Genomic DNA, 23,052 nt, shown 5'->3' with positions numbered 1-23,052 from the left:
ATATACACTTACAGTGCATTCAAAAAGTATTCAGACCTCTTGACTGAATATCAATTTAAATACTTATTCAAACCCTTTACTCAGTACTTTGTTGAAGCACCTTTGGCAGCGATTACAGCCTTCAGTCTTCTTGGGTATGACACAATAAGCTTGACACACCTGTATTTGGGGAGTTGCTCCCAATCTTCTCTGCAGATCCTCTCAAGCTCTGTCATGTTGGATGGGGAGCGTCACTGCACAGCTATTTTCAGGTCTCTCCAGAGATGTTCAGTCTGGCTCTGGCTGGGCCACTCAGGACATTCAGAGACATGTCCTGAAGCCACTCCTGCGTTGTCTTGGCTGTGTGCTTAGGGTTATTGTCCTGTTGGAAGGTGAACCTTCGCCCCAGTCTGAGGTCCTGAGCACTCTGGAGCAGGTTTTCATCAATGATCTCTCTGTACTTTACTCTGTTCATCTTTACCTTGATCCTGACTAGTCTCCCAGTTCCTGCTGTTGAAAAATATCCCCACAGCATGATGCTGCCACTACAATGCTCCACTGTAGGGTTGGTGCCAGGATTCCTCCAGACATGACGCTTGGCATTCAGGCCAAAGAGTTCCTGGTCTGAGAGTCCTTTAGGTTCCTTTTGGCAAATGCCAAGTGGGCTGTCACGTGCCTACCATCTGGCCACTCTGCCATAATGGCCTGATTGGTGGAGCGCTGCAGAGATGGTTGACCTTCTGGAAGGTTCTCCTATCTCCACAGAGGAACTCTGGACCTCTGTGGTCCAGAGTGACCAATGGGTTCTTGGTTACCTCCCTGACCAAGGCCCTTCTCCCCCGATTGCTCAGTTTGGCCGGGCGGCCAGCTCTAGGAAGAGTCTTGGTGGTTCCAAACTTCTTCCATTTAAGAATGATGGAGGCCACTGTGTTCTTGGGGACCTTCAATGCTGCAGAAATGTTTTGGTACCCTTCCCCAGATCTGTGCCTCGACACAATCCTGCCTCAGAGTTCTATGGACAATTCCTTCGACCTCATGGCTTGGTTTTCGCTCTGACATGCACGTCAACTGTGGAACCTAATACAGACAGGTGTGTGCCTTTCCAAATCATGTCCAATCAATCGAATTTACCACAGGTGGACTCCTATCAACTTGTAGAAATATTTCAAGGATGATCAATGGAAACAGGATGCACCTGAGCTCAATTTCGAGTCTCATAGCAAAGGGTCTGAATTTTTATGTAAATGAAGTATTTATGTTTTTACGCTTTGGCATTATGGGGAATTGTGTGTGGATTGATGAGAGAAATCTTTTATTTCATCCATTTTAGAATATGGCTGTAACGTAACAAAATGTGTAAAAAGTCAAGGCGTCTGAATACTTTCTGAATGCACTCTATATTAAAGGAAAACCATGGAGGACAACAATGATAATGTTGTGAACAAACAAACTTTGATTCCAAAATATGGACATTTATAGAATCTATCACAGGACAATTTTTTTTTGTAAGTGTAATAATATACGCCAGATAGGCCTATAAAGGCCATATTTTACTTTTTTATTCGTTATTTTATTTAACTAGGCAAGTCAGTGAAAAGGTCAACTCAGCGGCTAACGGGTGGGTTTGGCTTAGGAAAAACGGGGTAATCTGTTACAAAGTTGCCTTGATATTGCTATGTTTCTCACGTAAACTGGCATTCTATATATTTTTCAGCAAAACAATTGATTCAAACTAATCAACTAATTATGGTCGTCAATCTAGACTGGGGACTTTATTATTATGAGGCAGTTGTGTACTAGTTGTCTATTCTTCCTGACTTAGGTGTATAAGGCTTGGGTGGAAGAAAAGCAACATAACATTTAGTGGTAACACTTTATTTGAAACCTAGCATCATAACCATGTCATAATATGTCATAGCAGCTTAAATAACGTGTCATAACCTGTCATAATATGGTAATAACCCTTTCATGACACACATATATGTCAAGATTTTATGACTGGTTATGACACTTACATAAGAGTGCCAAAGCCCACAAAACTTAACACACAAGGCAAATCATTCCATTCTAGTTGTAAACAGTAAACAGTTCATCCACCTCTGGCCTGCTCGCCTCCCTACCTCTGAGGAAGCACAGTTCCCGCTCAGCCCAGTCAAAACTGTTCGCTGCTCTGGCACCCCAATGGTGGAACAAGCTCCCTCACGACGCCAGGACAGCGGAGTCAATCACCACCTTCCGGAGACACCTGAAACCCCACCTCTTTAAGGAATACCTAGGATAGGATAAAGTAATCCTTCTACCCCCCCCCTTAAAAGATTTAGATGCACTATTGTAAAGTGGTTGTTCCACTGGATATCATAAGGTGAATCCACCAATTTGTAAGTCGCTCTGGATAAGAGCGTCTGCTAAATGACTTAAATGTAAATGTATGTTATATAACATTTCTTAAAATTGTCAATTTTATTACCATTGTTATAGTACACACATTGATGTCAAACATGTGCCTAGCCCAATGCTCTGTTGCTGATGACTGGGATCAATGCCGGACAAAACATCCTCTTATGACTGAGGGCTCCTGAGTTGCGCAGCGGTCTAAGGCACTGCATCTCAGTGCAAGAGGCGTCACTACAGTCCCTTATTGGAATCCAGGCTGAATCACATCTGTCCGTGATTGGCAGTCCCATAGGGCGATGCACAATTGGTTTGGCCGGGGTAGGCCATCGTTATAAATAAGCATTTGTTCTTAAAATGCCAAAATATATGTTTTCCGTGATTGTTTTCAGTATCCTCATTTTATTTTGTGTTTTCTGATTGGTTTAGTGCATACATTCAACAAGCTTTGGACGAAGGACTTCCACAGAGCTGCCTTCTCCAAAGTTCACTCAAAAGGCAATAGTTCTGAACTGGGTTTAATTGAGTTTTTGTTGTTTTAATAATTTTTTATTTTAATGATCTTTTAAACTTCCATTGTTTGAAAGCTAATACTCAGTTATCACTTGAAACATGTCTGTAAATTCTATAGTTTCCCCTTTAAACATTCTAAGGTTAACATCCCCATAGTATTCACATGTCTCTCAAATAAATGTTGTAGCTACATAAAAAGATTAATTAAACAATTTATTTGGGAAATATCCAGTCTTTTCTCTGTTCTTTATTAGCATGCTGATGATTTCAAGTTGTATTTGATTTATTTGTAACTGTTACATCAAGACATGGAATACATGTTGTTTAGTATATTTAGTACATTTAGTTTTCTCTGTGAGAAGCAGTCCATTTAGAGTTATATGTGTTTTTTGTTTTTCAATGTTATTAACACACAGTAACCAAAAACCTTATAGAATTTGCATATTTATACTGAGTTTGCAGAAAATTTGCAGCAAACAGTAAAATGTTCGCTACAAGTTTCCCAGAATTGTTTGCCAGAAGTTTACAAATCGGCGTAAATTTGTGGCAACAATTTGCCGCACAATTTAGTTGCATGAGAAAGTTCTTGTGACAAATTGGCCAAAGATTTTCCACAACTGTTTGCAAGAAGCCTGTTTTTTTTTTCAGTAAGGGAGATGTACAAGATAACCATTAAGGATGAGGATGGGAAATTATAAAACAGTACATTTGGATCCTGGATGCTGATTTGTTGATAGCCCTTAGTTATTCACAATATAACGCAAAATGCCATGATGTCATAATGCCATAATTACATTTCAAGTATCAATGTGCATCCACTGTCCCGCAGCCCAGACAGGCATTCCTAAACTTCCTCTCCCTCGGAAAAAGCGTCTAGACATTATTTCCCCATGCTTCTTGCCTAGCATTTGGTTTGGTGCAGCGGTGGTTAATATAAGCCTCGCAGTGTGTCTATCCGAAATATGCAACATGTTGCATTTTTTGGGGGATCTCAACCATGCCATACATATGAACGTGACGAGACTGACAGCTTCCTTATCCAGGCAAATTCATTGATCAGGATAATTATAAAGGAGATATCCATTGGCAGGTAAAACAAATGAAAATGCGGTCTGCCAGTTGAGTACCGGGGACATAAACCAACAGTTGAGGACAACATGCGAGCAAACAACAAGTTATATAAAATAAGCTAATGGTTGTCAAACACACTGATCAGGAAGTCAACAGAACACCTCTAAACTTTCCTGAACTAGCCGACCATCTAGGCTCCTAGTTGCTTTAACGCGTGTTGTTAGGCACTTAAAGGTTGAGTTGTAATTGATGGCTGTACCTTTTGTACTGTGTCATGTGAGGACAGAGAGGAGTATCATGTTTAGTGGGGCTATCTGTAAATGTCAACTCCAGGCCCTTTGAAAAATGTTCTCCTCTAGGAGGGTTGGTGTTGTGACCTTGGCCTCGACAAGGCTTAGATCAAAACCCAGATAATATGTTTAAAATCTTCAGGGGAATTTCTTTCTAGATTGAACATTCAGATAAACAGATGTACAGTTTCTTACACAGGTAGACAGTGAAACAACTACATGAAATACATGATTCTTGCACCTGCATAATATTTGGCTTCATGCTAGTAGTGATGGCAGATTCCATATAGACCTACCTATAATATCAATGTTTTTAAACAGCAAGGTCATCGAGGATTGTTTTTGTTTACAATGATTTCTACTTTTAAGCAAACTTGAAGTCCAAAAAACATATATGATAGTAGTTTACAACCGATACGTCTTAAAGAATAGACATTCTTATTTCTTTATTTAGCTATTTTTTTGTGTGATAAAAATGAGTGCCTCCATTGTCTCACTCCCTTTCTGTCAGAGCCAGCCAGCTAAAGATGCTTTGAAGCGTGAATGTTAGCTGGGCCGTCAAAAACAGCAGGCCATGCCAATTATAATCCACCCTGCTGGGGCGGGGAGGAACTTCAAGACACCTCTGTACACGCTAGCTACACACCCAGCTTACTCAAACCCAACCCAGGTCTCAGAGTTTAGTCTCTTTCTCTTCCTGAGAGCCGTCAGTTAAAGTGCGGCCCAGTCGTAAGTCATTTACAGCAGGCTAGCTACCTCTCTCAATTTGGGGATCGGGAAGGTCTAGAACCCTCTGTACACTTCGTACGAGCATCACGTTAGCAGTTTTCCAGAACATTAATATCATTGTCCTTCACTAACAAATCAGAGTTTGTGAGTACACCACATGACTGAGAGAATAAAAAAAAAATGGAAACCTATGACTGCAGTATCTCAAAATACAGCTTTCATTGGCCAAGAACTGCAACGTTTCAGACCTAGAGTATATTTAATAAGTGAACATGGTTTTAGTACAGTGCATCACATTATGTAAGAGGGGCATGTCTTTCCATTTGGTCAACTTTGGCAGAAAGGCCTGACTGTACCCATTCCATTCCAAAGGAGAATTCCCATAACTTAGAACAACACAAGAGTGCCTGATTAAGAGATGTTGAGTGACTCGCACAACACAGAAAAATACATTTTGTGTTTTCAGTCTTGGGTATCCGGAGATCTTGTCTGCCATGATTGGGTCAGAGCTTAGTCTGAAAGGGAAATGTTAGGGAAGAGGGATGTTTTCAGAGCTATCAAGTCTAACATGAGACTTCCTCTTGAAGCATTTCCCAAACGTTAAGCTGAGCTCATGAATACACAGCTCAGTTCCAAATATTGTAATGTATGTATGTCGAAATTTCAAATACTTATTTCAAATACTTTTTCAAATACCTGGGTATACGCATGGGAGTGTATTTGAGTCAGTTTATTATAATTTTTCAAATACCTTCCAAATACATTAAAATGTTCAATTACTTGTCTTTTCAAGTAAAACATATCTGAATACTTTTAAATGTATGTGAAAGTAATTAAGATGTTTGAAATTTGAGCCCAGGTCTGATGTATGTACAGCATTTAAGTGGTGATTATACTACACTGCGGATACTGACACATGCAGGGAAATCATAACAAGCTGTGAAATTATTAAAGACTCAAACTATGTGGCAATGTGTGTCACCAAAACATGGAACTGTTCAAGAACAGTATATGATCAATAATGTCAGCTAGACAGCTATTCTAAAATATATTCTGTTTTTACTGTCATTTTGGTTCCAATCTCCTCCCATAAATTATCTGGCCAGTTTAAATTCCATTTGTCTTCCCATAATTCCAAGCTCATGAAGTGTGTTACCAATTATCAACATCCAATTACAGCACATCGTTTACACAAATACATTTTATTGGTCACCCACAGGAAACAATTTGCTCTTTTTATTGACCCTATCCACACTGTCTTCCTCTCTCCTCTGTCCTCTCTCTCCCTCTCCCCACACATACACGATCCAGCATCCACGTGTGTTATTTTCTGAAATGAAATGTAGGTCAGAAATAGAGAGAAAGTTAGTGCTTGCTGTCGCCCCTGAGTGTTAGCTCGTCAGACAAAGCAGGGGAACAACACTGGCATAAATATGCCATCTCTCTAATCTCACACATAGGCAGGGAGTGCATCTCTTACACAGAGACATGATGAGAGAGAGGAGGGCTCACAGAAGGAAGAGAGGAGATAAACTGGGGAGAATAAAGAGATGCAAAAGCTTGGGAGCTGTAGGTAAGTTTTTGTGCTTGGGAATCATCACACACTTGTGCAGATGTTCTTTATAGCATACCATTATTCAGTGAAAAGCAGTCAAACCCGCCAGCCAGAATTACAGAAGGAAAACAACAACTTCCACTTCTTCAGATTAGCATGGATTTAAAGTGAAGCATCTCTTGACTCCAGCACTTCTTCAATCTCAAAACAAAAACAAAGTATTTATATCACTGTGACAAAGCTCAGGTGGCAATGCCCCAGTATTCTCCATTACATTTTCTGCTCCAGTTCCACCTCTCCCCCACAGGGCATAAACAACCCTGGCAACAAGCGGTGGTGTAGAAAGGGGACTGGATGGCTGCCTCCGTGACTCGACAGCGAGCGGCTCATCCCATTGGCTAACTACTACGCCCAATGAAGTGCATTGAGACTGGTGAACGCTCGCGAACAATGAAATCCTCCGCATTCTACAAACCTTCATAGGGCTTCATCCAAATGTGCAGGGGCATATCATGTCCAAAGGGGATTCCCACTGCTTTCAGCTTATCACCGCAACAGGATAACGAGTGGGTGTGCTGAGCTGGGCTGAGCAGCCCCCAAATCGCTGCATATAACTAATTGACCTACTGTCCTTTGATGACCTAGTGACCTCATGCACTCCCTATGTACATGTGAGTCTACTTAACATCCTTTAGCATTGTGAGCACTTCTTTCTACCTCCCACACTTGAGCTTAATCCTTTGAACACCTACTTTCCTTTTTGAATTTGCTGCTTCTCCAAAACATTCAGAAAGCCAGTTTGATGCATTCTTTGTGAAGCCTGGATGTAGGCCATGTGCTCCATCCTTTCATTTCCCTGCCTCAAATACACACAATGTGGCTTGGCAGGGAGACTAGCCTCCTGGAGCAGCAAGCACCCTTTGATCACTGAGAGAGAGAGAGAGAGAGAGAGAGAGAGAGAGAGAGAGAGAGAGAGAGAGAGAGAGAGAGAGAGAGAGAGAGAGCGAGAGAGAGAGAGAGAGAGAGAGAGAGAGAGAGAGAGAGAGAGAGAGAGAGAGAGAGAGAGAGAGAGAGAGAGAGAGAGAGAGAGAGAGAGAGAGAGAGAGAGAGAGAGAGAGAGAGAGGGGAGCCCCCACGTTCCAATTGGACTCACTGCACATCAGAAAGACAGGTCTCTCTCCAAGCAGAACCAGGCAATCCTGAAGGAGGAGAGAAAAAAACACACCCAGACATCACATCAGGACCTAAAAGTAGGAGAAAGATGAGGATAGGAAATGAGGGAGAGAGAGATGGAGACTAGAGCGATGGATAGAGAGCGAGAGATGGAGAGAGAGAGACATGGAGAGCTTGAGAGAGAGAGAGATGGAGTAATGGCGAAATGGAGAGAGAGATGTCATAATTACAGTTTAACTAGTCTCTAGCATGAACTCGGAGGGAGGGACTCTCCTCTGTCACTGTGGGTGTAGAATGTAGAGGGTGGGGACTGTCCTATCAGCAGGAAAGACATAATTCCATTACAGCCACCACAGACAAGGCTCTACATGTCAACGTGTAATCATGAACTGCAGTGAGGAGAATGAGGTGGGTAGAGTGTGAGCTGGGACCAGAGGGGCTTCTACGGTTTTGAAGTAGTCCCCTTTGGCACACTGTGGAGTCGTACAAACAGACTCATCAGAAAAGCAGTCCAACCAGGTATCAAAGAACCTGCAAAAACTGCTTAGAAATGAAAGCGAGTGATAACAAAGCGTTGAAACATGTCATATAAACGTTTGAATAATTTAGTTTCATGGAAACTTGTTGTAGGAACAAATTGATTATTGTTCCTCATTCTTAGACAGTGGCACAGCAGTGGAAATGTACTATTCACTGCTATTCATTTGCTATTGATTCCTTTGGAGGTTGTAGATATGAGCATTAACACTGCACCACCCATTACTGCTCATCATGTCTCCATTTCTCATAGGAGCTATTAGATAACTCAGCTGTAAAGGGACCCTGGGACTCTCATAATGCCTCTGATCCGGAAATGGACCCACATAACTCAGGAGTATATCACTCAGTTGGGAGAAGGTGTTAGTCATAGGTAGTCCAACAGGAGTATACAGAGTCGTAGCAAGGGTCTCGTTAAGCCTTAACCCAGGGTAGGACTGTAATTGAAGCTGTGTGTGGAGGCCTTGATGTATGTTGACATGAACAGGACCTGGCTCCTAGAGGAGTGCAGTGTCTGCTTCAGAGATCAAAAGCTCTGTAGGAATTGCTGAAGCCAGTGTGCCCAGATTCAAAGCACACGTTCCGTCTTAGCGAGGCTCAAATGCACATCGTTTCATAAGAGACCCCTTTGATACACCATGGTTCCTAGAATTTATGAGTCAACATGAAACATTTTGATTACCTTCCATGTAGCAGCAGTACATTCAAGGCAGTGCTGTGTGTGCTGCCCTGAAACAAGAGAACATGTGCTCTATGATCCTACCAAGTAATTACCGGTGTTGACTGTACATGCATGTACCCTCTAAACAGCCCTCTCTATTTCATAGTTCCAAGCAAGGCATTGGAAGGCAAAGATAAAGGTAATGGGACAACCTATTGAACAATCCTTTCAGCTGGTGATAAATCATAGGTTTAATGGAAAAACCATTATCTATGAGAAAGCTTCATAATTTTTCCAAAAGCAATTGACTGTATATCTCTCATACGGAGAGCTAACACGGCGACCTCTGCAGTGATTGTTAATGGTTATCCATCCTTTCATGTGGTAACCATATGGCTCTTTTTAGGCTCATAGAGTACCTATATTAGCATGGTTTCAGATCTGTTTGTGCTGTATATCCAACTCCTATGTTCATTTTCATACCCATAGGATTACTGTAGGCAAGACATCACAAAAATATCTGGGACCAGGCTATACATACAGTGCCATGAAAAAAAGTATTTGCCCCCGTTCTGATTTTCTCTGTTTTTGCAAATGTTTGATACTTAATGTTATCAGATCTTCAACCAAAACCTAATATTAGATTAAATGAACTTGAGTTTACAAATAACAACAAAAAATATACTTATATTATGTATTTAATTAACAAAGTTATGCAACACCCAATTCCCCTGTGTGAAAAGTAATTAACTGGTTGTGCCACCTTTAGCTGCAATGATTGCAACCAAATGCTCCCTGTAGTTGTTGATCAGTCTCTCACATCACTGTGGAGGAATTTTGGCCCACTCTTCCATGCAGAACTGCTTTAACCAGTGGTGTAAAGTACGTAAGTATAAATACTCTAAAATACTACTTAAGTAGTGTTTTTAGGTATCTGTACTTTACTTTAATATTTATATTTTTGATAACTTTTACTTTTACTTCAGTACATTTCTAAAGAAAATAACATACTTTTTACTCAATACATTTTCTCTGACACCCAAAAGTACTTGTTACATTTTCAATGCTAAGCAGGACAGGAAAGTGGTCCAATTCATTCACTTATCAAGAGAACATCCCTGGTCATCCCTACTGCCTCCGATCTGGAGGACTCACTAACACAAATGCTTTGTTTGTAAATTATGTCTTAGTGTTGTAGTGTGCCCCTGGCTATCCGTAAGTAAATAAAAAACAAGAAAATGGTGCCATCTGATCTTCTTTTTTGAAGCAATTTCAAATGATTTATACTTTTACATTTAGTATATTTTTGCAATTACATTTACTTTTGATACATAAGTATATTTAAAACCAAATACTTTAAGACTTTTACTCAAGTAGTATATTTCTGGGTGACTTTCACTTTTACCTGAGTCATTTTCTATGAAGGTATCTTTACTTATACTCAAGTATGACAATTGGGTACTTTTTCCACCACTGGCTTTAACTCAGCGACATTTGTGGGTTTTCAAGCATGAACTGCTTATTTGAAGTCCTGGCACAACATCTCAATTGGGATTAGGTCTGGACTTCGACTAGACCATTCCAAAACATCAAATGTTTGGCTTTTTAACCATTTTCATGTAGACTTGATTGTGTGTTTTGGATCATTGTCTTGCTGCATGACCCAGCTGCGCTTCAGCTTCAGCTCACAGGTGGATGCCCTGGCATTCTCCTGTAGAATTCTCTGATACAGAGCAGTATTCAAGGTTCCTTCTAGTCAAGTTGTCCAAGTCCTGAGGCAGCAAAGCATCCCCAAAGCATCACACTACAACCGCCATACGTGACTGTTGGTATGAGGTTCTTACCGTGGAATGCAGTGTTTGGTTTTCTCCAGACATAATGGGACACATCTCGTCCAAAAAGTTCCCTCAAGTTTGGCAAAAAGCATCTGGATGATCAGCAAGACTCATGGAAGAATGTTCTAGAGACAGATGGACGACATGATCAACAACTACAGAAAGTGTTTGTTTGGAGTCATTGCAGCTAAAGGTGGCACAACCAGTTATTGAGTGTAAGGGGCAATTACTTTTTCACATAGGGGCATTGGGTGTTGCATAACGTTGTTTATGAAATAAATGAAATAAGTATATAATTGCTGTGTTATTTGTTCACTCAGGTTCCCTTTATCTAATATTAGGTTTTGGTTGAAAATCTGATGACATTCAGTATCAAAAATATGCAAAAGTAGAGAAAATTAGAAAGGGGGCAAATACTCTTTCACAGCACTGTATTTTGTTAGGATCACACGATTCTAGTCAGGTCCTCCGTCCTAACCTCTCCGTTTGGCAAGATCTACCATGTCTCCTGTCCAGAAGTCAGTGAAATGTGTCACCTCATCTGTCTGTGGTAAAATGCCTCTTCTCTCTGCATACATTACAGCCGGTCTTACTGCTGTGTTTATGCATTCAGTTGTCTATGGGGTTAACCTTGAACAAAAGGAAGATTTATAGAGGCCATTTGAAGATTTATGGAGCTGCATTGAGCACCTGTGAAATATAAGGTAAAGAGAGAGCGAGAGAGAAAATGGCCTCATTTTCTGCATTTTTACCTCAGGGACTGTGTATGTATATCCCCTGCAGAAATGCGCTTCAGATGATGCAAAGAAACATAACATGTATGTGTGCCCTGTAACTCTCCCTCCCTTGGCACTCTCAAGAACCATTCAACAAACAACGTTATTTTTGATAGATAAATGTCTTGTCTTTTTGTGGCTGAGCTGAAGACAGAACTAATAAAATGAAAAGCCCTTTAAGTAGATTTGAGATATGTGCTCTGTTATGGTCTGGTTCCCATATTACCATGTAATGTAGTTGGCTCTCCTTTTAGGCAGGTCATTGGATTCTGTGTTATCCTACTGGAGGTGTTTTAAACCAACTAGCTAATAACCAAAAACACCCTTTATCTTCAATGGAAAAAACTAATGCGCTCCTGACCACATTATGAGCTGTGAAAACAGATGGAAAACAGCTCTCTCTCTCAGTACAAATCCCGGCCTCCAAAGTCACATTTAGGACATTCCGCAGCATATGTAAAGGACAGGACGGGGGTAGCAAAATGGAAGGAAGGCTCCGTGTCCGCCTCAGGGGTAACAGCGGTTCCCAGATGAGCACTTCCTGGTTGATGGGCCGACAAAGTCCCAGAAGCAATAGAGCCACACTGAGCCACGATGTATGCTAAGCTGGCCTTCTACCAAGGACACCTTCATGGTGCAGGTGTCTCTATATGTAAAATGAGGTCATTTTCCTGGTCATCTTCTGATCAGTGGTGTGCATCCTCAATTCCTCATTGTAACCAACGCATTCAGGTTTGGAGACAGGTCATCTGTTTCTATACTGCTTGGTTGGTGTTCTGTATAACCATCTCACAAGAGATGACTAACCTTTTCTTTCTTATATTCTCACTCACATGCACACACACATATAGGCCAACCCACAGGAATGGTACATTCCCTATTGCATGTTCCAGTTAATGGGATGATTAAGAGGGGATGTTGGGAAGGGATGTCCACGGTAACCTTGATGCAGGCACCTTCACGCTCTCGAACTGAAAATATGCAATTACATTTCCATAAATGGATTTAATAAATCATGATTTACGTAAATGAGAATGGTTCTCATGCGCAAATATTCACAATAACTAACGAACATTCATAACAGTTTTTAAGCCCAAAACCATAGGATGAATATCATCCTAAAATACTAATCTCTTGCTCCTTTGTGATGAGACCATCTCTGTTATGTCTCCAGTGTTGTCCTATCTTTCTCCACTATTGTAAGTAAGCTGTTGAGCAGATTGCCTCCATGTCAGGACAGCTTAACACTGCACAGCATGCCACATTGAACACCATTTTATTTTTTATTTAGGGGGTAGATCAGCTTTAATGTTTCAGATAGCTGGTAGCTTCCTTCAATGTAATTGTCTGCATCATTTCCAATCCCCCATATAACATTTTGTAAATAAATATAAAAATACATTCATACATACATACACACATATATAAATATACAGTACAAGTAAAACATTTGGAACACCTAATTATTCTAGGGTTTTTCTTTATTTTTTACTATGTTCTACATTGTAGAATAATAGTGAAGACATCAAACTATGAAATAACACACATGGAATCATGTAATAACTAAAAAAATGTTAAACAAATCAAAATATATTTGATATTTGATATTCTTCAAAGTAGCCACCCTTTGCCTTGATGACAGCTTTGCACACTCTTGGCATTCTCTCAACCAGTTTCATGAGGTAGTCACCTGAAATGAATTCCAATTAACAGGTGTGCCTTGTTAAAAGTTAATTTGTGGAATGTCTTTCCTTCTTAATGTGTTTGAGCCAATCAGTTGTGTTGTGATAAGGTAGGGGTGGTATACAGAAGATAGCCATATCTGGTAAAAGACCAAGTCCATATTATGGCAAGAACAGCTCAAACAAGCAAAGATAAACGACAGTCCATCATTACTTTAAGACATGAAGGTCAGTCAATGCGGAAAAGTTCAAGAACTTTGGAAGTTTCTTCAAGTGCAGTCTCAAAAACCATCAAGCGCTATGATGAAACTGGCTCTCATGAGGACCGCCACAGGAAAGGAAGACTCAGCGTTACCTCTGCTGCAGAGGATAAATTCATTAGTTACCAGCCTCAGAAATTGCAGCCCAAATAAATGCTTCACAGAGTTCACGTAACGGACACATCTCAACATCAACTGTTCAGAGGAGTGTGTGAATCTGGCCTACATAGTCAAATTTATGCAAAGAAGCCACTACTAAAGGACACCAATAATAAGAAGAGACTTGCTTGGGCCAAGAAGCACAAGCAATGGACATTAGACCGGTGGAAATTTGTCCTTTGGTCTGATGAGTCTATATTTGAGATTTTTGGTTCCAACCGCTGTGTCTTTGTCAGACGCAGAGTAGGTGAACAGATGATCTCTGCATGTGTGATGGTGTGGGGGTGCTTTGCTGGTGACACTGTCTGTGATATATTTGCAATTAAAGGCACACTTAATCAGCATGGCTACCACAGCATTCTGCAGCAATACACCATCCCTTCTGGTTTGCGTTTAGTGGGACTATCATTTGTTTTTCAACAGGACAATGACCCAACACACCTCCAGGCTGTGTAAGGATTATTTGACCAAGAAGGAGAGTGATGGAGTGCTGCATCAGATGACCTGGCCTCTACAATCACCCAACCTCAACCCAATTGAGATGGTTTGGGATGAGTTGGACTGCAAAGTGAAGAAAAATCAGTGCTCAGAATATGTGAGAACTCCTTCAAGACTGTTGGAAAAGCATTCAAGTTGAAGCTGGTTGAGAGAATGCCAAGAGTGTGCAAAGCTGTCATCAAGGCAAAAGGTAGCTACTTTGAAGAAGAAGAAACCGTTTTTTGCTTACTACATGATTCCATATGTGTTATTTCATAGTTTTGATATCTTCACTATTATTCTACAATGTAGAAAATAGTAAAAATAAAGAAAAACCCTTGAATGACTAGGTGTCACGCTCTAACCTAGAGAGCTGTTTTATCTCTGTATAGTTAGGTCAGGGTGTGATAGAGGGTGGGCATTCTATGGTTGTATTTCTATGTTTTGGCCGGGTATGGTTTCCAATTGGAGGCAGCTGTCTATCTTTGTCTCTGATTGGAAGCCATACTTAGGCAGCCTTTTTTCCTTTAGTTTTCATGGGTAGTTGTTTTCCATTTAGTTGTCTGTTGCGTGACGGAACTGTTTGCTTTCATTTTGTTTCTTTGTTTGAGTGTTTCATTATAGTAATAAATATGAGCACTCAACACGCTGCGTTTTGGTCCACTCCTTTCGACAGCCATAACAGAACTACCCACCACCAAGGGACCAAGCAGCGTGATATGGAGCTATGGACAATTAAGGAGATAAGAAGGAGTATATCTTGGGTTTTGGAGGAGTTAGGGGCAGGAGAGGAGTTTTTTGGGGGGGGCACACGGGTAGTTTGGCTGGGCCAGTGGTGAGACCTGAGCCAACTACCCGTGCTTATTTTGGTGAGCATGTGCCTGCCTCTCACACTCTCTCTCCAGTGCGCCTCCATAGCCTGGTTTGTCCTGTGCCTGCTCCTCGCACTCTTCCTCCAGTAAGCCTCCAAAGCTCAGTACAGTGGGTGCCTGCTTTGAGCACTCGGTTCTCAGTGCGTCTCCCCAGTCCGGTGAGACCTGTTCCAGCTCCATGAAGAAAGCCTTCAGTGATAATTGATGGTCCGAAGCCTGTAGAGATGATCCATAGCACGAAGCCTCTAGTGATGATCCATAGCCCGGAGCCTGTAGAGATAATCCATGGCAAAAAGCCTGTAGGGATAATCCATGGTCCGGAGCCTGTAGGGATAATCCATGGCCCGGCACCTGTAGAGAAGATCCATGGCAAGGAGCCTGCAGAAACGGTCCCTAGTCTGGAACCTACAACGACGCTCTCCAGTCCGGAGCCTCCGGCGACACTCCCCAGTCTGGAGCCTCCGGCGACGCTCCCCAGTCCGGAGCCTCCGGCGACGCTCCCCAGTCCGGAGCCTCCGGCGATGGCCCGCAGCCCGGAGTCTTCAGCGGCGGCCCGCAGCCCGGAGTCTTCAGCGGCGGCCCGCAGCCCAGAGTCGTCAGTGGCGGTTGGCGTCCCAAAGCCTCCGGCAATGATCCACGGTCTGGTTCCTCCGGACACACAGAAGCAGGGGGATCAGTGGGCGGTGGGGGTGCTACGCCCTGAACCAGAGCTGCCGCCAATTATAGATGCCCACCCGGACCCTCCCCTACAGGTTCAGGTTTGCGGCCGAAAGTCCGCACCTTTGGGGGGGGTACTGTCACGCTCTGATCTAGAGAGCTGTTTTTTCTCTGTATAGTTAGGTCAGGGTGTGATAGAGGGTGGGCATTCTATGGTTGTATTTCTATGTTTTAGCTGGGTATGGTTTCCAATCGGAGGCAGCTGTCTATCGTTGTCTCTGATTGGAAGCCATACTTAGGCAGCCTTTTTTCCTTTAGTTTTCGTGGGTAGTTGTTTTCCGTTTAGTTGTCTGTTGCCTGACGGAACTGTTTGCTTTCATTTTGTTTCTTTGTTTAAGTGTTTCATTATAGTAATAAATATGAGCACTCAACATGCTGCGTTTTGGTCCACTCCTTTCGACAGCCGTAACACTAGGTGTGTACAAACTTTTGACTGGTACTGTAAATTTTACGGACACAATCTATTTTACAATAGTTGTACTTTGTTTGTTTTTAGTCCTGCCTTTCCTCTACCCTCAACCTCTCCCATCTATTTCTGATGTCCGTCCATATATTTTGAACTGTGCTGTTTGACAAAAAATCTGAATTTTCAGTATATACATTTTACGGACACAGTATATTTTACATGAGTTATCTTGTTGTTATTAGTCCCACCCTTCAGCTCCATTCAACCCCTCCCATCTATCTCTTAACACCATCCATATTGGATTTCTATTTGCCATATATTTTTCAACTGTGCTGTGATGTTTCACAAAAGTTCTGAACCTTTCTATTCTCATAATTTCTACAGATTTTAAATAAAATATAATTTATTTTGCTAAAAGTATTATTATATTATTAATCGATCAACTATTACTTTTCAAATCACCCAGTAGTGTTATCTGCAGAGTTAGCTCCAGGTAAATGTTGCAATTCTTCAGCTATTCCTGGACCTGTGACCCAAAACAAGCTACATATGGACAGTACCAAAATAAATGATCTAATGACTCTGTCTTCGCAGCAAAATCTGCAGAGCTGGGAATGCTGATTCTCCCATCTATAACATTCTATTGGTCGCAAAAATTTTGTATAATAATTTCAATTGAACAATTATAAGTTTGAGTATCAGCTCATAAACCATGTGCCATGGAATCGGTACATCGAAAATCTCATCCCAACTATTTTGCAATCTATATAGCACAGCTGTCCTTATTTTGGTCCTTAAATTAAACTGGTATACCTTTTTATTTATCACAATTTTCTTTAAGCAATTTTGGTCTTTAATGCAGGGCCAGCAGACAAGCTCCTTACTTTCCCCCCCTTCCACTTGCCTCTTCCAGTTTTTTGGTAATGAAGCAAATAGTTGGTTGTTATTTTGGGTAGAGTAGACATTTCCATATATTTTTGTTAGTTGCGTGTGTGACATAACTCCACCAGTCCTAGTTATGATATCACTTACAAGATTATACTTTTTTTTTTTTTTTATATTCTATCGAAAAAATAGGAGTTTTTTTTTTTAAATCAATTAGTGTGATATAATTTACAAAGATTATACCATTTGTAAAAAGAAACATTGGTATATTATCAATTAGTATATTTGAGTTTAACCACAATATGTGTTGTATTATTTGTTCTGTCTTTTCTGGTGGATTAAACTGAAATTGCAACCAACTTTCTATGACTTGTTTTAAAAAAGAGAGATATTTTGGAGATTATTTCATTTTCAAATAACCAAAAGTTGTAATCTGAATGAAGGGAAAAAGGCCATTCTTGAACATGGGGTGAGACATTCTTACTAATTTGCCCGAGAACCAGTTCGGATTTACAGGAAGTATAACTTTTGTATGACTAACGCCTTTAGTGAGAGGTCTAATGCTTTAATATTTCATAATTTCATAGGCTCTTTTAATTTTGTCTGGCTTGCCATTCCAAATAAAATTGAATGATTTTTGCTCATATAATTAAAAGAAAACAGTTCACTGGGTGTAGGCAAGACCATAAGCAAATAGGTAATCTGGGATATAACTAAAGAACAAATAAGGTTGATTTTCCACAAATAGACAGGTATTTTCCTAGCCAGATCCTGTCAATGACGGATTCATAAACACCCACCATCATGCACCGCTTTCCTGTTACACACCACATTATAAACATCCCCGCACAGGATAGGCAGAGTTATCTGAGTCAATGTGTAATGTACAAGAGAGTACAGTAAAATCATATAAAATAAAATGTTATTTGTCAATGTGTAATGTACAAGAGAGTACAGTAAAATCAAATCAAATAAAACGTTATTTGCCACATACACATGGTTAGCAGATGTTAATGCGATTGTAGTGAAATGCTTGTGCTTCTAGTTCCGACAGTGCAGTAATATCTAACAAGTAATCTAACAATTCCCCCAACAATTACCTAATACATACAAATCTAAACGGGTGAATGAGAATATGTACATGGAAGTATATGGATGAGTGATGGCCGAGCGGCATAGGCAAGGTGCAATAGATGGCATAAAATACAGTATATACATGTGATATGAGTAATGTAAGATATGTAATCATTATTAAAGTGGCATTATTTAGAGTGGCATTGTATAAAGTGACTAGTGATCCATTTATTAAAGTGGCCAATGATTGGGTCTCAATGTAGGCAGCAGCCTCTTTGAGTTAGTGATTGCAGTTTAGCAGTCTGATGGCCTTGAGATAGAAGCTGTTTTTCAGTCTCTTGGTCCCAGCTTTGACGCACCTGTACTGACCTCGCCTTCTGGATGGTAGCGGTGCGAACAGGCATTGGCTCGGGTGGTTGTTGTCCTTCATGATCTTTTTGGCCTTCCTGTGACATCGGGTGTTGTAGGTGTCATGGAGGGCAGGTAGTTTGCATTGTGCAGACCCTCTGGAGAGCTTTGCAGTTGAGGGTGGTGCAGTTGCCGTACCAGGCTGTGATACAGCCCGACAGGATGCTCTCGAATGTGCATCTGTCAAAGTTTGTCAGGGTTTTGGGTGACAAGCCAGATTTCTTCAGCCTCCTGAGGTTGAAGAGGCGCTATTGCCCCTTCTTCACCACAATGTCTGTGTGGGTGGACCATTTCAGTTTGTCTGTTATGTGTATGCCGAGGAACTTAAAAAACTTTCCACCTTCTCCACTACTGTCCCTTCGATGTGGATAGGGTGGTGCTCCCTCTGCTTTTTCCTGAAGTCCACGATCATCTCCTTTGTTTTGTTGACATTGAGTGAGAGGTTTTTTTCCTGACACCACTCTCCGAGTGCCCTCACCTCCTCCCTGTAGGCTGTCTCGTCGTGGTTGGTAATCAAGCCCAGTACTGTTGTTTTGTCTGCAAACTTGATGATTGAGTTGGAGGCGTGCATGGCCACGCAGTCGTGGGTGAACAGGGAGTACAGGAGGGGGCTGAGCATGCACCCTTGTGGGGCCCCAGTGTTGAGGGTCAGCGAAGTGGGGATGTTGTTTCCTACCTTCACCACCTGGGGGCGGCCCATCAGAAAGTCCAGGACACAATTGCACAGGGCGGGGTTGAGTCCCAGGGACTCCAGCTTGATGATGAGCTTGGAGGGTACTATGGTGTTGAGTGCTGAGCTGTAGTCAATGAAAAGCATTCTTACATAGGTTTTCCTTTTGTCCAGATGGGATAGGGCAGTGTGCAGTGTGATGGCGAATGCGTCGTCTGTGGACCTTTTGGGGCGGTATGCAAACTGAAGTGGGTCTATGGTGGCCGGTAAGATGAAGGTGATATGATCCCTGACTTGTCTCTCAAAGCACTTCATGATGACAGAAGTGAGTGCTACGGGGCGGTAGTCATTTAGTTCAGTTATGTTTGCAATCTTTGGTACAGGAACAACGATAGCCATCTTGAAGCATGTGGGGACAACAGACTGGGATAGGGAGCAATTGAATATGTCAGTAAACACCCCAGCCAGCTGGTCTGTGCCTGCGCTGAGGTCCACAGACGACCTGTTGCCTTCTTTTTCTGGGCCAGCAGCCTTGCGAGGGTTAAACGTTTAAATATTTTACTCATGTCAGCCACAGAGAAGGACGGGGGGGGGGCAGTCCTTCTTAGTGGGCCGCAAATGGTTCTCGTCACTGGTACATCCTGTCTGAGTTTCTGCCTGTAAGACGGAAGGAGCAAGATGGAGTTGTGGTCGGATTTGCTGAAGGGAGGGCGGGGGAGGGCTTTGTATGCATCGCGGAAGTTAGAGTAGCAGTGGTCGAGGGTATTGCGCAGGCGCGTAGCGCAATCAATATGCTGGTAGAATTTAGGTAGCCTTGTTCTCAAATTTGCTTTGTTAAAATCCCCAGCTACAATAAATGCAGCCTCAGTATGTTTGGTTTCCAGTTTGCATATAGTCCAGTGAAGTTCCTTGATGGTCGTCTTTGTGTCTGCTGTGACTATAACTGATGAGAATTCTCTTGGTAGCTAAAATGGCCGACATTTGATTGTAAAGAATTCTAGATTGGGTGAGCAGAAGGACTTGAGTTCTTGTTGTCAAGAGACTGGACATTGGCTAGTAGTATACTCGTGAGCAGTGGGCGACGTGCATGTCTACGGAGCCTGACCAAGTGGCCACTTCGTCTGCCCCTTCTGCGGCGTCGTTGTTTTGGGTCAACTAATGGAATTAGATCCATTGTCCTGGGTGGTGGTCCAAACAGAGGATCCGCTTCGGGAAAGTCGTATTCCTGGTCGTAATGTTGGTAAGTTGACGTTGCTCTTATATCCAGTAGTTCTTCTTGGCTGTATATAATAAGACTTAAGATTTCCTGGGGTAACAATGTAAGAAATAATACATCAAAAAACAAAATACTGCACAGTTTCCTAAGAACTCGAAGCGAGGCGACCATCTCTGTTGTCGCCATCTTGCCGGTTATGTACAAAGGCTAACCCTGACACAACCCTGACACGCAGCTGTCATAAGAGGCTGCAGCCATGTATCAAGGTTGGTAAAAGGTAATAGATCACATTTTTAACAAGCCTTACAATAACTCTTATTTTTCTCCTACTGGAGATCTGACAAGACTGTTGCTATTGCTGACAAATTTATTCCAGAAAAAAAATTGCTCACTCATGTCATTAGGATCAAAACAAAAACAAGTTTAATTTTAACGTCAGGGGTGTGTTGCCACACTGCTCTCGTCCGCTGCTACCATCCGTGAACACCACAAACCTCAAAAAATGCACTGTAGGGATTTATAGCCTAACGCACATATGGAATTATCTCTAACACCAGCCTATCTACCTAGAGTATAATGCAACTGCAACACAGTGCACGTGACAGACTGTGCCCACCCCACAGTGCAGGCTGGTGCTAACAAGCTGGGTTTAGCATGGTGCCCTGTTGATAATGTATCACCTGTTGCCTTCTTTTTTACAGACAGTCAGTCGCTCTCTCTATCACCCTTGTGACTTTACAGCTCTGGGAGAGAGACACATTGTATTGCACCTCACGTCTACTCAGTCGTCTGCCTCATGAAGCCTCTGGGAATGGAGAAACTTCAGTCTGCTGCGAAATGAATATGTCACAATGACATTTAGCATGGCCTTTTATGTAGCTGGTTTGAAAATGATTTAAAGGACAGAATGCTGTGTGTCTTTACTAATAGTGTTAAATCAGGTTTTCTGGACATAAGGGTGTCCCACAGGGATCAATACTTAGTCTGGTTCTTTTCACTATTTACATTAGCAATATTGGTTTATCTGTAAAGAATTGTAACCTTCACCTGTATGCAGATGACACTGTGGTGTATGCTATTGCTCCCACAGCTGACCAGGCTCTGTCAGAGCATCAATCTGCATTCATTACCCTGCATAAAGCCTTTGTTGAACTGAAATGAGTACTTAATGCAAGTAAAACAAATTCTATGTTATTTTCCAAACTATGTAAAAATGTATCGAATGATTTATGCATATGTATCCTCATTGATCGTGTACCCGCGTATAAATATCTTGCCATCTAGATTGACGAAAGCTATCTTTCAAAAAGCATGTTGATGAGCTAGTTAAGAAATTAAGAATTCAAATAGGCTCCTTTGATAGAAACGGGTCCTGTCTTTCGTTAAATAGCAGAAAACAAATAATTCAGTCAACATTCATTGCTGTTATTGACAATGGTAATATCATCTATATGAATGCAGCTGCCACTGCAATGAAACCATTGGACACAGTTTACCATAGCACATTGCACTTTATTACGGGTGATAGGTTTAGTACAGATCATTGCATTTAGTATCAGAAAGTAGGCTCGCCCTCCTTGAAGTATTTTGGTCTATAAAGCCCTCTTGCATACACTTCCGCCATACGTTACCTCATTGTTAACCTTCTGACATATACGTTTCCAGACCTGGACTCAGGGATGGCTAACCTTGGAAATCCCTTCAATCTCCCCCGAGCTAGGTAAATCTGCTTTTAGGTTTTTGGGGCCTCTCATGTGAAATGATCACCAAAAGTCCTTAAAGTTGGTGGATTTGGTGCCTGTAGGGCAATTCATGCTGATGTTAGAGGGCCTTTTTACCAAAGAATGTGTTTGTTTCATATAGTTGTGTTTTGTTTCTCAAGTTTTGTGTTTGCTTTATGTAATTGTATCGTGTGATTGTTGTTTATTGATGTGTTTGACAGGTCGTCATTGTAAATAATAATTTGTTCCTAATATATATATAAAGGTAAAAAAACATATTTAATGTGTGTCACAGACTTGTAGCAAAACCCATTGATGGAATGATGGTAAATCCTACCAGCAGTTACAACTAACAGAAGCAGTGATTCAGTCTGCAATGACTGGTTGATGACTACTGGTACTAAAATATATAAAAAACGATTTGACAAGTTTACAAGCAAGTATAACAACTCACCATTGAGGAATTGACTAGTACTGTGACCTTACCACACTACAACAACCCTCATTCATGAAATCGCTACAACATCCCCAAATCATGAAGTGAAGATGTTTGCTCACTTGCATCAAAACACGGCTCACATGGGAGAAAGAAAACACTCATCTTTACTAAAATATCAATATAAGACAATGGGAGTGTCTAAAACAACCATCCATTCATATTCAACTTCAGACTTTCTCACTCCTGCACAGCAACTAGTGAGTCTACTGACATAGTTAACTGTGATTGGTAGAGATAAATACCCCTACCACACAGACCACGGTGTAATACAGGCTCCCTACACCAATTTGGCACCAAATGCCAGAGGTTGCAGACATGGGAGGGAGTCATCATGGCATGTTTACTTGTGTTGGTGTTGCCCAAGGTGACAGTTGAGAAAGCTATTCATTAATTCATTCCAAAATGGCTGGCTTTATACACAAGCCAAACAAGGGAACTATAATTATTATAATTAAGAGAAAATCCCTCCCTGGCCTAAACTTGTTTTGTTGTCAAA

This window comes from Salmo salar, chromosome ssa25 (genome assembly GCF_905237065.1).
Source record: "Salmo salar chromosome ssa25, Ssal_v3.1, whole genome shotgun sequence".
NCBI classification, from domain to species: domain Eukaryota; kingdom Metazoa; phylum Chordata; class Actinopteri; order Salmoniformes; family Salmonidae; genus Salmo; species Salmo salar.
Note: the sequence above shows the minus strand (reverse complement) of the source record.